At 39.9% G+C, this 16,585-nt stretch overlaps 1 protein-coding gene across 2 annotated transcripts in view; it reads left to right on the forward strand.

Annotated features, from left to right (window-relative positions):
- Positions 1-38: 38 nt before the first annotated feature.
- mbd5.L (methyl-CpG binding domain protein 5 L homeolog) overlaps positions 39-16,585 on the forward strand; it is a 49,844-nt gene continuing 33,297 nt past the window's right edge. For both annotated transcript variants that reach the window (XM_018235754.2, XM_041576799.1), the window contains exon 1: positions 39-454. The gene's annotated coding sequence lies outside the window, so the exon portion shown is untranslated. The remainder of the gene's footprint in view (positions 455-16,585) is intronic.

Below are 16,585 nucleotides of genomic sequence, written 5' to 3' on the forward strand. Positions count from 1 at the left end.
CGATGGTTTCCCGTTCCTGCCAAGCCGCTGTGCACTGTGGGTCCCCCCTTCCCCAGCCTGCTGTAGACATGCGCAGTTGTCCCACTCCCATCTTTCTCCTGAGAAGCCAGAGAAGCAGGAGCAGCTGAGAGGGAAGCTGACATAGGGGCCGGGGCTCTTTCTTCCCATTCCGGGTCTGGATGCACCGACGGGCCCGCTCCTCATTTCCCTCCGGCTCCCACCTTGCTACGGGGCGAGCTGTCGGGGTGAGGAGGCTGGGGGGGAGAAGGCTTCCATTACCGGGCCTGGGCCGCACACAGGAATAGCAACGGAGCCCAGAGCGCAGGCAGCAGCTTGTGCCGATTTGACTTCAAGTCCGGAATTGGCTAGTGAATCTGGTGTATGGCCCTGTGTGCAGCTCTGCGCCGGGTGCATTCAGTGGCCCCTAACCTGGAGGAAAATCTGCAGCAAATTGGTGAGTAAAGCGTTAAGACCGTAGTTTAAGGAGTAACATTGACAATTCCTGGCTCATTGAGGGGTCAAACCTGTAACTGCTGAGTGGCTTTGGGCTATTGTCAGCAACCTTTGGGTGGCTGAGGAGTTCAACAATCCGCTAGTAAATGAGAGCTCAAATCGGTAGCTCTTTGGTAAGTATGGGTGAGTGGGGCATCAAGTCTCCTGAGTGAGTGAGTGATCAAGGCAGAAGCTCCGTGATGAGTGAGGGATCAAGTCAATTACTCCTGGGTGAGTGAGGGATCAAGGCAGCAGCTCCTGGGTGAGTTAGGGATCAAGGCAGTAGTTCCTTGGGGTGAGTGAGGGGTCACATTAGTAGAACTTAGTAGAGTGTGGATTCAATGTATTAGCCTATAGGCTAGTGAGGTGAGCGGGGAATCACAGCAGCCCAGATAGTGTATGTGAGGGAACAGATTATTACTATCTGGGAATGATGCTACAGATCAACAGTCCAAGTAAAAACGAAGAGTCAGTGACAGTGAGGTATAACAGGCTAGCAGCCTATGGCAGAGTAAGGGTCACATAAATGAGTAGCCACTGTGGTGAGTGAGAGTGGAGCTTGGCAAAGATGTAAGTATAGAGGTGGGTGTGCTACATTGACTTGACCTTAGGATGGGGGTGCAAACTTGTGGCCCAGAATGAATTCTTGCTAGGGGAGAGCCTGTGTGAGAGTGAGTGGGGGCGCAACCTAAGCTTGTATAGCAAACAAGGGAGCCACGTGATCTTAATTATGGGCAAATAGTCATGTACACAGTTTGGGAACCCCTGTTAGAGAAATTGCATGGATTGATATGTGTATTTACTGACCTCATATGCTAACAACATGTTTGGTGCAGGACTAACTGAATGTCCAGCAGTTGTGAATGTTACATCCCAGCGTTCACCAGCATTATTATGGATTGTGTTGAGTTGTAGTCTCCAGCAGCATGTTGGGCACCTTCTGTTTAAAGGCAACCTTGTGCTGTAGGAAAATTAGATTTGATGGTGTGAAGTAGGGGTAGCAGCACTGCAGTACTCCCAACTATTGTGCACAACTGTTGCTATCTGTCAGCTTGGCTCTATGTACTCTTTTGTGAACCCCCTGCAACACGTCTAACAAACTATAGCCTTCTATATGATTCTGAGCTACAGATACCATCATTCCCTGACTTTGCCAGTCAATGGGATCCAGGGATTTGTCATTGAATGAAATCTAGAGCACTTCAGGTCTCCCTGAGTAATTGTGTGCAACCTTTTTATAGTATGGCTGTGTGTGATCTGTTTCTTTATATATATATATATATATATATATATATATATATATATATACATACATACATTATTCACGTAACCACAGGCAATAGGTTTCGCTGTAGCATTTTAGGAACTTCATCTCCTAGAATTCTGTACCTGCTTGGCTATTCAAGGGGTGTTGGGAGCTGTACATCTGCTAGAGTCCCACTAATATATGATGTTACTTGTATGGCAACATACTTTATCCTTCAGCATTGCTCAGTATTGGTTAGCTATTAAGTTTGTGTTCAACGACTACCTTCTTCTTCATCAGCCAAAGACTAATAATGGAGCTGTACCTCTGCAAATCCCAGCAATTCAGTGGTTGTTTTTCCCATATTTTCTTTTTGAAAAGAAATTACATTATTTGCAGCAGAGGGTTTAGTTGTTTGAGTAAATCATAATCTTGATTCTGGGCTGATTAAAAGTGATTCATCTCAAGCTTGTTAAAGGTTTGCATGTTTTGAAGTATTCCATTCTTCATCGTGAAGCAGTAACGAGCATGCTTTTGGTGAAACCTCTGTTCTCATTCATTATGTAGCTTTTCAGCACTCTTTTATCTTCTTAATGTGTTTTATTTGTGTTCAAGTTGTAAGCTTTTCTTATTGTGCACTCAATGCTTAATAACGCTAATTATAGGAAATTGTATGAATACAGAAGTGTTGATTCCAGCCACTAACATGAGTTTGTATGATCTTCCCATGTCTGCGTGGGTTTTCCTCCTCTTCCCACACTCCAAAAACATAGAGGCAGGTTAACTGCTTTCTGATAAAATTGCTTATAGTGTGTGTGAGACTTAAATTGTAATCTTCACTAGGGCATGGGTTGATGTGATTGATATATAATTTCTGTAAAGCTTGCCAGAATATGTTAGCGTTAAATAAAGATTCATAACTAGCCGATTAAATAACTTATGGCTGCCTATCAGAAAGGCTTACAAGCTGCTTGGCTACTATACTTGTACAGGTTTGCCCACTATTAGTAAATGATGGCATTAATGCCAGCAACCTTGTGTTTCTTTACTCGCTGAAAAGGCATCCAGCCTTTTTGAATCTATTATATTAATTAATCAATCATTGCTGTATTCAATATCACAAAATTGTTTCTAAAATTCTAATGTCTCAATTGTAACCTAACCTTTAGTTTGTAAACTATTGCGTGCAGAGTCCTCTAATCCTGTTTTACTCTGTAAATCTTGGTTTGTTATTCACCATTTATTCCCCATTTGTTATAAACTCCGGTAAAGCACTCCTTAACTTGTCGGCGCTATATAAATAAATGATGAGGATGATGATATTATATCTGCAAGAATAACTACTCTGCCATTCTCAGTCTGAAAATTTCCATTTTATAATGTAACAATATAATTAAAGGTTTGTAGTGAGTGTGGTGCGTTGTAACTATAGTTGTCTGTGGGGTTAATGTATGTTAATTGTGAGTCGTAATCATTGGGTACCTAACTTCGTCAAGTTGTTGTTGAACATCAATTCACATTAACACTCAGCAGCCCCTATGTGTTGAGCAACTGTGGATGTTGTAGTAGAGGAAACCCAAAAGTTATTTTTTTTGTCTTGTAGATACTTTTCTGTTCCTATTTACCCCAGAACTGGAATATGTTAATTGGTTACTTAGTTCTGTGTCCTCTGCAACCATCACTGAAATTCTCGATGTTGCTTTTCTATATGTGTTTATGCTTTTATGATGCTCGGTACATGGTGCATTTAGCAGTCCATTATATAACCCTGCTTTTTTTCTGATGTTTTATGTCAAAACGATGTGTGGCGGTTGGGGTTTTTTCATTATGTTCTGCATCCCTTTATAATTATTGTTGTTTTTAGGGGCTTTAACCATAGCAACCAGATAGCTTTGTTTAAAATGCAGTGATGGAGAACTACAGAATAAAGGAAGTTGATGGAACCAAATGTCCAAAAAATAAAGGCAATATCAAATCTTATTAGGAAACTATTCTTTTAAGTTTTTTAAATTAAGGGGGAATTCGCCTACATACGTGTTGGGCATCCATTATCAAAATTATAGGCCAAGCACTGATATCACCCTGTATAGCACTATAGTATATAGAGAGTGCATCCTAATTTAAAACATGATATGCGTTCATTATTTTCTTTATTCTCATAAGGCTTTGAAAGGGTGCCATTATGAATATTTTAGGGAGAATTTACTACAAGAAATGACAATTACTCCTATAGAAATATATTTTCTGTTATTGGGGATATTTATGCCCTGTTATGCTTTATGGGTTATGGAAGTAACTTTATGGTTAAAAGACCCTGTAACTCCTGGGAATGTGGTATAGGGCACCCAATATGGCACTGACTGATAAATAGTTTTAATAAATGTTTATGAAAATTTTGTTATGGTCAGTAGTCTCACTAGGTTTATGGCAGTACCACTGAACCTTTCTGAAAGACTCGTTAAAATTACAAAGCTGTAATTATATAGTGAATAAATCTTGTAAAATATAAGGTTATTATAAGTTACTAAGGAGTTCAATGAACATATAAAAGTGAGACGCAGAAGACAGAGCGTTTTTATACAGGTCATTGAACTCCAAGGTGACTTCTAATATGCTCATATTTTGCAACAAGGGTACTTTATTTATTATAATACACAAGTTTCAGTGATCAGGTGACAGAAATGACATCACTAAGCACAACTATAACTGATGACATCTCTAAGCACCGTTTATAAGGATATAATTTACAGGATATTCATGGCTCTTGTGTATTCTATCCTTAGATTTTACAATAGGGTACTTTATTTATTATAATGCACAAGTTTCAGTGAGTCATGTGACAGAAATGACATCACTAAGCACGATTATAATTCATGACATCACTAAGCACCGTTTATAAGAATATAATTTACGGGATATGAATGGCTCTTGTGTATTATATGCTGATCCCTTCAAATAAAGTCATGAACTTTTATATTGTAACTGCTTCTATTTCCTATCATTTATATAGGTAAATGTGCCTTACTCCTAGGTTGATGCATCTGTATTCTCATATATTCATTAAAACACAAGACCATGATTTGCATACACAGAACACCCTTTTTTCATATAAATGAAGTGCTGCCTTGTTGATTAAGGCCTGAGTTTATTATACCTGTCCAAAATCTGTGGTTGAAAGTGAGCAACTGGTATTTACGTTGTACTATATTCTAACTCTGCACATGTTTTTTTTTTTTTGTAAATTAAAAATTGCTTGTAGCCATTAATATGAACTGACCAATATTTTGTTGGAAATCTCTTCTTTTCACTTATGTGAACTTATTTTGTGTGTTTCCTAGTATAGAAATATCTAGGACAGCTTGCTTGGCACCCCCGGGGCAAACTAAGGATTCTGGGAGTTGTAATGGTACAACAAATTAACTAGGACTGCATAGGAGATGGTTACATTGCATGACCTTATTATATGGGGGGGCATATAATGTCTATGTAGTGAGCAGAAGGCTTGAAGGTAGATGGGCCCTCCTCTACCTGGCTACCTGGGTAAGACGCAAATTACGAGATAGGAAGTAAAACCACACACTAACAGCACTTGGCACATGGCAGCCAGAATTACTACCTTAGCCCCACTTGGTCCCCCGTTATAGACATCCCATATCTTTCCGATACCACGGCTGAGGCCCTCCACCTCCTGTAATTTCTAGGGGCAAAATACTGGTGCATATTTACCCTAGGTCAGTACAAGTGAATTATGGCTGCATGGGTGGGCTGCATCTAAATTGGCTTGCACTCATAATTAGCAATATAGCAGTGTGTTCTAAGGATAATTAATAGTTTAACTTGAAGCTACAATCCACTTTAACCTCATAATAAAGTTGGCATAGACCCATTTACAATAAGTGTAGGGTTCAACAAGTGATATGAAGAAGGCTGGGAGCCAGGGTTAAACACAGCTTGTGGCTCCTGGGACTGGCAGTTAACTCTGAGCATTGGGCTACCTGTGTGCATTGCCAACATGTACAATGTCTTATGGGCTTGTCTTTTATATATCACACAAGTCATCCTCTTTGTGGATGCTCTAGACTCCCTAGAACTGCTCGGCTCAGGCCGATTTAATAAAATTATATTTGCGATGAAAAAATGGATTGTAGGTTTCTTGACATAGCTTTTTAATATTTCATTTTACTGCAATGAGTCTGTTTTTTCAGCTGTCAAGTTAAAAAAAAACGAGATTAATGTCTATTATTCCTCCTGCATTAATGTTGTGTTCCACAATGAGATAATCAGATTTTAGGTATAATTCATATTATAAAGACAAATGGGAAATGTCTGTATGTAAGCGTACACATCTAAAGTCCAGTCCAGTTGTGAAATACTTAGCATTATTATTAAAGTAACAGTAACACAATGTAGTGCTGTCCTGCACTGCTAAAAGTTATGTGTTTGCTTCAGAAACACAACTATAGTTTATACCTGTATAAACCAGCTGATGTGTAGCCACAGTGACAGCCATTCAACCTGGAAAAAAGGAGAAAAGGCACAGGTTATATAGCAGATACCACATAAGCTCAGTAAAATACCATTGTATTCTGCGCAGTTTATCTGGTTTCTGCTGTGTAACCTGAGCCTTTTCTCCTTTGAATTGCTGCCCCTGGTTACACGGCAGCTTATTTATATAAACTATAATTGTCTTTCTGAAGCAGACACATACGTTTTACCAGTGCAGGGCAATAGTACATTATATATTACTCGAATGCACTTTTATTTCTTTAATGTTACTATTTTTATTTTTAAAGGCAAAGATTTGACATCACCCCTTACAGAATAGTTTATGCCATTCAGGACTCTTTCCTACAAATATATAGGACAGCAAACAATGGCTGTAACTGTTTGTGTAAACATTTACCATTCATTTATATTTCCCATTGGGTTTACAAAGATTGATCTCCCCAAAAACTCAGTTTTTACTGTATGTTATTAGCTTTCCAGTATCTAAGTTGTAGAAGCTACCTAATAGTTGCTGTGTTAGTCCTCTGTAACTTCATTTATCATTTCTCTTTTGTATTTTTTTCTTGTGTTATGGTGTTCTAGCCTTCTCCTAAATAAAGCAAGGCAGTGCAACTGGGGGCCCTCCTAGACATTTTTATGGCCTTCAGTCTCTACACAGACACTACTGACTTCTTTTTATGACTTCAAATATTTAATATAATTCTGGCCCTTGAACATATCGATCACATTAGTAGCCCACAACGTGGAAGAACTTTGAAAGCAATGTTGTAGGGCAATAGCGTAGTATGAGTATGGAAACCTCATAACCCTTTTGAAATAAGTAGAGATTTGGCCAAAGTAATTCTAAATGAATTATACGAACTGTAGTCACCAAAGCCTTCCATGACACTATAAAAGCATGGAGTTAAAGTTTTAAATCAGAGGGGGCTTTCTTTCCTAGCATGTACTAGAGCTCACTCAATTAACATATTCTGCATGTATAGAGACAACATTGCTGGTGAGTTTAATAGAATGAGTCCTAATACATCTTCTAGGCAAAAGGAGCCTCCCCTAAAAGATGTATTGGATTTAACTGTCATTCAAAATCAGACTCTCAACTGCTGCACAAAGAGAGACTGAAGAGAAACAGATGCTAAGAGGGACAGTGAAGACTAACTTGAATATTTCAGAAACAATTTAGAATTTTCTAATAGATTTTTTTTAGAAAATTTCTAATTTTAATATGATGAAGCTTATATTAAATTTTAATTTTCATGATAGTTCCCCTTTAAGGATATATATTTTGCAGACAGGATGTTTATTGCGGTTGTGTATAGAGTTCTTATAAGATATAAATAAATAGTGTTGGGTTGGGGTGGATCACCTTTAATTTAACTTGTAAGTATGTTCACAAATGGCCTTTTCTTAGCTGCTTTTCAGTTTTCATTATTATTTTTTTATAGTTTTTTTTAAAAAATTTCGCCCCCTTCTGACTCTTTCTAGTTGTTAAATGACCACATCTTAAAAACAATTGATCTGTAAGGCTACAAATGTATTGCTACTTTTAATTGCTTATCTTTCTATTTAGATTTTCTCCTATTCTTATTCCTGCCTCTAATTCATATCAGTGCATGGTTACTAGGCTAACCCTAGCAACCATATTGCTGAAATTGCAAACTGGAGAGCTGCTGAATAAAAAGCTAAATAACTCAAAAAACACAAATAATCAAAAAAAAAAAATTAAAACCAATTGCAAATTTCTGAATATTTTGTTTATCACATTTTTAAAATCTATATCAACATTGCAATTTTAGCTTTGGATCCGGTTAATGGCTTAATCTTAAATTTGACAACCCACCCTGGCTGAATGTGTTATAGCTACATTGTGCAGGAACAGGGATACAGCATAAAAAGCACCTGAATATAAGGTATTGCTAAGACAATTGCATACATTGCTTGTACACCAATCAGTTACTCTGAGTGATTTTCAATACATATTAGCTTGCTGCTCTGTGTGTCTGCTCTTTCATAATTTGGATGCAAAGTACTTTATTGTAATTTACCGTAAGCTAAACCTGTGAATGCACTGTATTCCGCTTCCAAATGAGTGTCATAAGGTGCCTTACATGATATACTGTCATTTTGTTGAAGTTTTAGATTGTTTTAGTATATCGAATATATTTTGTATATAACATTTGTGTGTGTGTGTATGCATTTAATTACATAATACCCAACACATCCCCCCCCCCAAAAAAAAAACGGTGGTCAAAGCATTGGTTATGTAATAAAATCTTTTTCTATAATTTTTTTTAAAATGTTTTGTATATGTGTATGTTGGTAATTTATAAATACTTAGTAATGATTGGTAAAATAAGAGTTTTGTTTTGTTTTTTGGTTGGCATTATAATTGGAGAATCTGAATCCCCCAAAATAACGTCATAGGATTTGGGAGAAGATCGGCAAGCCAAGACTAAACGCCCACTATACTTTTTTTTTTGGCCTGGAGGAAAGGCTGGGTTATGAAATAGTGGGGTAAATGGAGATGGATTTGAGCAGATTACATCTTTATACTTGAGTTTCATCTTATCCCAGAGATTAATGGTGTGTTTCAGTATCGGATTCAAAAGTGATAACGAAGTCTAGCTTCTCGTGCAGACCAGACCATAAGAAGGTTCTAGGAGATAATGGTGTTAACAGTTGGGCTTCTAGGGAGTATCTGGTGGACAGTGGCTCTTGACCATTTGAGACAGGTGGGCTGCTTTCCATTAATGATGGAGATTGGGAAAATTGAGTCCCCCCTGTGGAATAGATTGCATAAGAATCTTTTTGGCTACCCTAAAAAGCCTACTGCATCTAAAGGTGGCCATACGTGGATAGATCCGCTCGTTTGGCAATGTCGCCAAACGAACGGATCTCCTTCCTTTATGCCCACCTTGAGGTGGGCAATATCGGGCTGATCCGATCGTGGGCCCTAGGGATCCTAGCGTTCGCAAACGGGTGGTCGGATCGCGGGACCGCATCAACGAACAGATGCGGCCGCGATCCGACGGGATTTTTAATCTCAACCGATCGAGATCTGGCAGACTTTTGGCCAGATCTCGATCGGGAAAGCCCGTCGGGGGCCCCCATACACGGGCCAATAAGATGCCGACTCGGTCTGTCGGCAGTTTTTATCGGCCTGTGTATGGCCACCTTAAGGCAGCTCTCAAGAAAGTCCAGTCCACCATGTCGCAGGCCTTTTCTGCATCTAGTGACAAATATACTGGGAAAATTGAGTCCCCCCTGTGGAATAGATTGCATAAGAATCTTTTTGGCTACCCTAGGATGCTTATTATTCCAGAAAAATCTAAACATTTAATTTTGTAGCCTATCTATATCCACAGTATTTATTGGTATAGGGAGCGTGCAAAATAGGTATAGGATCCTGATACACTTGATAAAGGGTATTGAACCCTAAACATGTTGTGTTTACCACTGCCTGGAATAAAAAGTTGTTTGCAGTAATACTGCTGGAGTTGCTCTTCCTTCTCCTATACTTAGAATCCTGGGTAATATTCCCATTTTTATAGAATGTAGCCTTCCTAACCATGAGATCTGTTTTTTTATGCCAGTAATGAAGTGTTGAGGTGAGTTGTTTAACCATCGGGAGTATAGATCTGCTAATTTTGGAGTTAAAAGGATCCCTTAGTATTTTAGCGTTTTTTCCTGCCATTTAAATGAGAAGTTTAATTCCAAAAGCTTCTGAGCAGGCTTAGTTAAGGATATAGCCAATTTTGACAAAGATTTTGTATTGTTAACTTTAAATACCGAGAATGCAGCGTATTTATTGATTTCATTAAATAGGTTAGGCAGAGAGGTTTGTGGGCAAGTAAGGGAAAGTAATGTATCATCCGTGAAGAGAGCACTTTTATAGGAATCCTTACCTATGGTAATTCCTGAAATATCAGGATTAAGTCAGATTTTTTGGGCCAGGGGTTCCATGCATAGGGTGAAAAGAAGAGGGGGCAATGGGCACCCCTGTCTCGTCCCATTCCGAATTGCAAAGGATTCTGAATAGTGCCCCACATTGCAAAGCCTGTCCGTAGGACATTTATACAAGGACATAATTGCTTCCCTGAATAGAGTGGTACAGCCTACTGCATCTAAAGGTGGCCATACGTGGATAGATCCGCTCGTTTGGCAATGCCGCCAAACGAACGGATCTCCTTCCTTTATGCCCACCTTGAGGTGGGCAATATCGGGCTGATCCGATCGTGGGCCCTAGGGATCCTAGCGTTCGCAAACGGGTGGTCGGATCGCGGGACCGCATCAACGAACAGATGCGGCCGCGATCCGACGGGATTTTTAATCTCAACCGATCGAGATCTGGCCGACTTTTGGCCAGATCTCGATCGGGAAAGCCCGTCGGGGGCCCCCATACACGGGCCAATAAGATGCCGACTCGGTCTGTCGGCAGTTTTTATCGGCCTGTGTATGGCCACCTTAAGGCAGCTCTCAAGAAAGTCCAGTCCACCATGTCGCAGGCCTTTTCTGCATCTAGTGACAAATATACTGGGGATATGAAGGCTCTCGACATGGTGGAGTACATGTGCCATCCTTCTGATGTTATCCGCTGCATCTCTACCTGATACAAACCCCACCTGATACAAACCCCACCTGTTCTGGGTGAATTAGCATTGGCAGGACTCTTGCTAGCCTGTTGGCCAAGATTTTGGCGTATAGTTTGACATTGTTAATGAGCGATATCGGGCAATAATTTTGGCAGAGCATTGGGTCTTTTGGATACTTTGGAAGAACCGTTATATTGGCTCTAAGCATATCTGGAGGGAGATGGCCTTTGTTATGAAGTAGGTTATTAAATAAGGATAGCATATGTGGGAGTAATTCCTTTATAATTTTTTTTATAATAAAGCATGGAGAAGCCGTCTGTGCCCGGGGCTTTCCTCGATTTACTCTGTTTGATAACTTCAGTTATTTCATCTCCCGTAATATCAGTTTGGCGTTTTTGAGAGTCGTCAGTAGATAATTTTGGTAAATTACATTGGTCTAAGTAGACTCTTATGGCATCTATATTTCCTTCTTTCCTAGGTGTTTTGTTCCCTACATAGAGTTTTGAATAATAATGTGCAAATTCCTTCAGTATATCATCTGTTTTATGGTATATTTTCCCTTTTTGACCTGATTAATGGTGTTGGGGATTTTTGGTCAGGAGTTTGGCTAACAAAGAATCTGCTTTGTTCCCTTTCTCATAGAACATGCATTTTGTGTATTTTAAAGTTTTCTCGGCTTTATCTATCAGAATTTGCTTAAGCTCTCCTTTTTTTGAAACTGTCTCTAGCGTAAGGGAATCTTGATTTGTTTTGTGAGAAGAATCTAGTTGATTCATTTCTGTCATAAGTTGTTTGATTTTAGCTTCTCTCAGTTTGGGTAGGTGGGAGGCATGTTTTACGAGTATCCCCCTATTAACCGTCTTGTGAGCAGCCCAGACTATCTCTTTGGTCACTTCCCCATTACCATTTTCAGAAAAATATTGTGGGATAGCCTGAGTCAGTTCCTGGATAACCTCAGTATTATTTAACAGGTGTTCATTTAATTTCCACTCCCCTCTTGGTTTTGAGATATTAACATAGAAGGCAGAAAGCACGGTATGATTTCAGTTTTTATCAATGTATCTATAAGTGAGCTAGAAGCCACAATAAGATCTATTCTGCTGTAGGAATTATGGAGGTTTGAATAGAAGGTGTAATCCTTGGTGTCAGGATATAAGACTCTCCAGGTATCCAGGAGTGTCTGGGCTTTGGTCAAGTCACAAAGGCTTTTGGTTGCCTTAGGTGTGGGATTATTTGTTGGAGTTTTCGATTTATCTAGTCTGGGTATAAGTACTGAATTGAAGTCTCCAGCCACAACAAGCTCGCCTTGCCTATGTTTATCAATGAGATTGTCCAAAGTGCTAAAGAATTCTGATTGTCGGTTGTTAGGGGCATATATGGCTACTAGTGTGAGTGTCATATTATTGATATTGCCCACCAATATAAGTATCCGGCCCTCAGTAACTGAATGGCATTCCGTAATTTCAAATGGGCAGCGTTTATGGAGTAGGACTCAAACTCATAGTTATGTTTTTGGCTGAGAAGAAAAAAAATGACATCAATATTCCTGTGCCAATAATTAGGTGTCCTATTACGAACCAGGTAAGTTTCTGTGAGAATTAGGATTTGTGCCCCTGTTTCTAATAAATCATGGCATGCCATTCACCATTTGACCAGCGTGTTTAAGCCTTTGCAATTTAGAGTAGCAATTTTAAGGTCCGGCAATGTGGGTGCGGAATTTCGTGGGCAAATGTCAGGTTCTGATAAGCTTGTATCATGGCTGGAGCCTCCAGATGGCAAGAGTCCTATTGGGGTGGGGGTGGGGGAGGGGGAGGGGGGAGATGAAAAATTAGGTTCTAGACTAGAGACAGTGTAGGAGAATAAGAAAAAATAAGAAAAGGGCAAAAATTGTAGATAAAAAGTAAAGTTTTAAGAGAACAGAAATATAGCTTTAAAACAACACTGGTAAATGAATTAAGTAAACAAGTACAAATCAAAGTAAAAATTAAAAAACACTTAAGACCAACTTGGTGACTTCCCAGACCAAAAAAGTTCTTTGAATGGGTGAGTCGGTAAACTGTAATGCCTCTGAAAAATCCGTCAAAAGACATTGAGGCTTTTGGGGGGTGATGGTGTCTCGGAGTCTGTCCGGGTGACTAAAGTATTCCACCTGCTCCCAGCGTTAGGAGAATATCCAAATACCGAAAGTGTATTGTATTAGGCAAGGCCTTGTTAGAAAATTACTTTGAGGGAGGTGGGCTGAAAGTCATAGACTATAAATAAGTTTAACATTTGTGGTGGGAAAAGTCATTCCAAAAGATATAGTGACTTTCCCTGAATGTTATTTAGTAAAGCATTATCTCATTCTTCCTGCATAGCATCTTTACTTTCAAGTGGGTATAGGAGGCTTACTCAGCTCTCTGCCGTGGTTTAGGAGGCTTCAGACGGTTGAGTCTTGGAGGAGTTGGTAAGTCGTTTGGAAGGTGTAAGGCTTGTAGGAGTTTTTCCTGTTCTTGCAGGCTTCTAATGGTGTGGGTACGTCCCTGGTGAGGTGCCGGGAGTGAGAATGGATGTCCCCAGTGATATATGATCTTGTGCTGGCGGAGAAGTTCTGTAAATTCTCTGCGTCTAGCTAGAGTCGCAGGAGCCATATCTGGGAATAGGGCGATTTTGTTGCCTTCCACCTCTAGTTCTTCCAATGGTCTCACTGCCGCCATTATGTCCACTATCGTTTTATAGTAGTGCATCGAACTATGACGTCTCTCGGTTTTTCTTCAGGCCCTGGCTTGGGCCGCAGCGCTCTGAACTCTATCCATTTCCAGCAGCTCTGGTGATGTGTCCAGCAAAAGCTCTTGAAACATGTCAGTAAGGAGAGTAGTGAGGTCAGTCACCATTTCAGGGATTCCTCGTTGGCGGATGTTATTTCTACGAGAGTGGTTTTCGGCATCTTCCTGATCATATTGGATGTGCTCAAGTTGAGAGTGAATGGTGGTTATGTCGTTGGCGACTTAGTTGATGTAATCCACAATGCCATCCACATGTTGCTCCAAGTCATCCACACCCAAGCCGAGAGAGGCAATTTCAGCCGCTACATCTTTTGTAGTTTTGGCATGCCTCGGCTTCCTCTCCTTCCGTTTGTTCCCCGGACTGGGTGCCATCTAGGTCTTTCTGACTATGCTGGAAAAGAAAACGTAAGTCACTTGCTGTCGACTTCTTCACTTTGGGAGCCATAGTTTTCGTTACCTCTTGCCCTCAGCCACTTATGGAAGCACTTGGGTGGCAATTCGTTCCAGTATTGCATATTTAAAGCCGTTGACCTCCCCGCGCTGTGAGGAGCTAGTTTAAAACACCTCTGTCTTGTCTCCCGGTTACCTCCGCCCCCTCCACAGCAGCTTATTTATATAAACAGTAGTAGTGTTTCTGAAGCAAACACACCAGTTTTTCCAGTGCAGGGCAACACTACATTAGATTTGTATTACTTTATAACACTTCAATTTTTTGATGTTACTGTTCCTTTAAGGCAGAAGATGGTAGTGGAGTGACATGTTTATGTGGTATCTTTAAAAAAAAAGATGTTTTAAGTTGTTCTTTGGTAATAGAAGAGCTCTAATAAAGGTTTGAAGAGCAGATGAGCAGTCTCTTTGGTGAGAGTACAAGGATTCTAGCAGTAGAGCTTAAGATAGGCTGACGGAAAGTCGAGAATTAAGTTGAGTAGCTATTAGTAGTAGGCTTTAGTAGTCTTGGCAGGATAGGATGAGGCTGTGAATACATTGTTTAGTAGATGGTATTATTATATTTCTAACCTGGAAGTTGATGGGCACTTTTGCAAGTTATTTAATTGGTATCTTTCTATTAATCAGGAAGGCTGATCATCCCATTGAGGGGATACTGTATCAGATTTTTGTCTTTAGAAAGCCGTGCAAAATCCAATGAATGCATCAATTCATTTTGGTGCCCAGTCATTGTTTTTCATGTCTTTGTATGGAAAGTTAGTGTTCACTATTTCCTGACTTGCTTGATGGATGACTCACTAGTAAATAGTTAGGTGGCAATTGACCACATGGCTCTGCACATCAGTAGTTAATGGAAGAGATTATGAGACTGCTGTAAATCAGAAACTACTCAGCAGCCATATGCACAAAGACAAATTAGTTTTTTTCCATTCATTTGTTGTCCTTTAAAGCTGCCTAAGAAACAAAGCTACTACTGGATAATGAAAATTATGCAGAAGGTGTTTGTGTGCAGTGTCTGTATTCATCTTAGTGATGGGCAACTAGAGGGCAAACATGGAGCTGTTGTTGGGTATAATGGGAGTTGTAGTTTATTGTTTCAAGCTGTCCTTTCTCCATGTCGGTCTGTGTTTATTTGTCCCTTGTTTTTGTGTAGCATAAGATGAACATGACATGCCCACGGATTGTACAATGCAATAGTGAGTCACTCTCTCTCTCTTAAGAAAGGCAATTTAATGTGTAGCTGAATGTGTTTTTTTAGGTCTCCTGCAAACGTTTGTGGATAGATGAGTGCCTGATCGACAGCCTGCCTGTTAAAGGTTCCCCAACCAGTAATTTCCCTGCCTGATTATGTAGATCTCATACACTAGAGTACTTATTTATTTCTGTATGGCTTGTAGGCTTCTCTGAGGGCTTATTTTTGTTTCTTTGTCTCCTATTTTGTAAGAAGTTCTTTTTATTGTGGGAATTAAAGGGCCACAGCTTGGGTTGCCCTGAACTAAAGTTGCCTGCTATATTCTCTATTCTTCTTCTTATGTATATCTGCTTTTCTTCACCGTATTCTGGGCCCAGGGAATTCGCCTTTATTAACACCCACAGCTCTGACCCTCTGGTTGCTCCTCATCTTGGGTTATTATTCTGTAGTGCTAGGACGGTCCATTCCACTGGATACCCTGTTCAAATTAGCGAGTTAAAAACTAAGGCCTACCAATTAATGCTGAAATACATCACCTAATGTTTAAAGCAGAATTCAACCCTAAACCTAAAAAAACCCTACCCCCCTACCCTACATAGACCCCCCTACCCTACATAGACCCCCCTCCTCCCCCCAGTTTAAGTGTTACCCCGGCCAAATGCCCCTAACGTTTTACCAACCCTTCGGTGCAGATGCAGACATCGGAGTTCATAGGCGCCATCTTCAGCCGCTTTGGTAGTCTTCATAATGAGACCGGTGCTTCGGTAATTCTCGTGAGTTAAGGCAAGACTTGCATCCTCTCAAATCTTGTTTGTGCACCAGAATGGGTGCACAAATGTTTATTCCTATGCACTGGTTACACAATTAAATGGGGATGAGAGCCAGGGGATGTGCGGATTGCAGTGACACTAGTAAGTGCTGAATGAAAAGTGAAAGTAATCGCCTGCTCCGTCTCTATGCTTAAGGCATAGAGGAGGGACAGGCAATATTTGAGATTTTTGAATGAATTTACCACAGCTATGAATGCTTTAATAAAAAAAATGAATTTGGATTTCATGTTTAATTTGAAAATGCCTTTTATTATACATCTTTTATACATCTTTTTATATCTAGGTGACAAGACCATTGGGGCTTATTTACAGTAGGTGCTTAATGGCGCTAGTGCATTTACCAGTAGCATCCCATAAGCAATTCGTTTTAATTAAAAAAAATATGCAATTTAGAACCAAACCCCTCTGTTTATTAATATTATTAGAATATATACAAAATGCAGCTTGGCTCTTTATTAATCAGTTAGTGTGTGCCAATGTATGTGTGGCACAAAAGTAGTGATATTCCGCGTCCTGCG

The sequence above is a fragment of the Xenopus laevis genome, chromosome 9_10L (genome assembly GCF_017654675.1).
Source record: "Xenopus laevis strain J_2021 chromosome 9_10L, Xenopus_laevis_v10.1, whole genome shotgun sequence".
Taxonomy (NCBI): Eukaryota; Metazoa; Chordata; class Amphibia; order Anura; family Pipidae; genus Xenopus; species Xenopus laevis.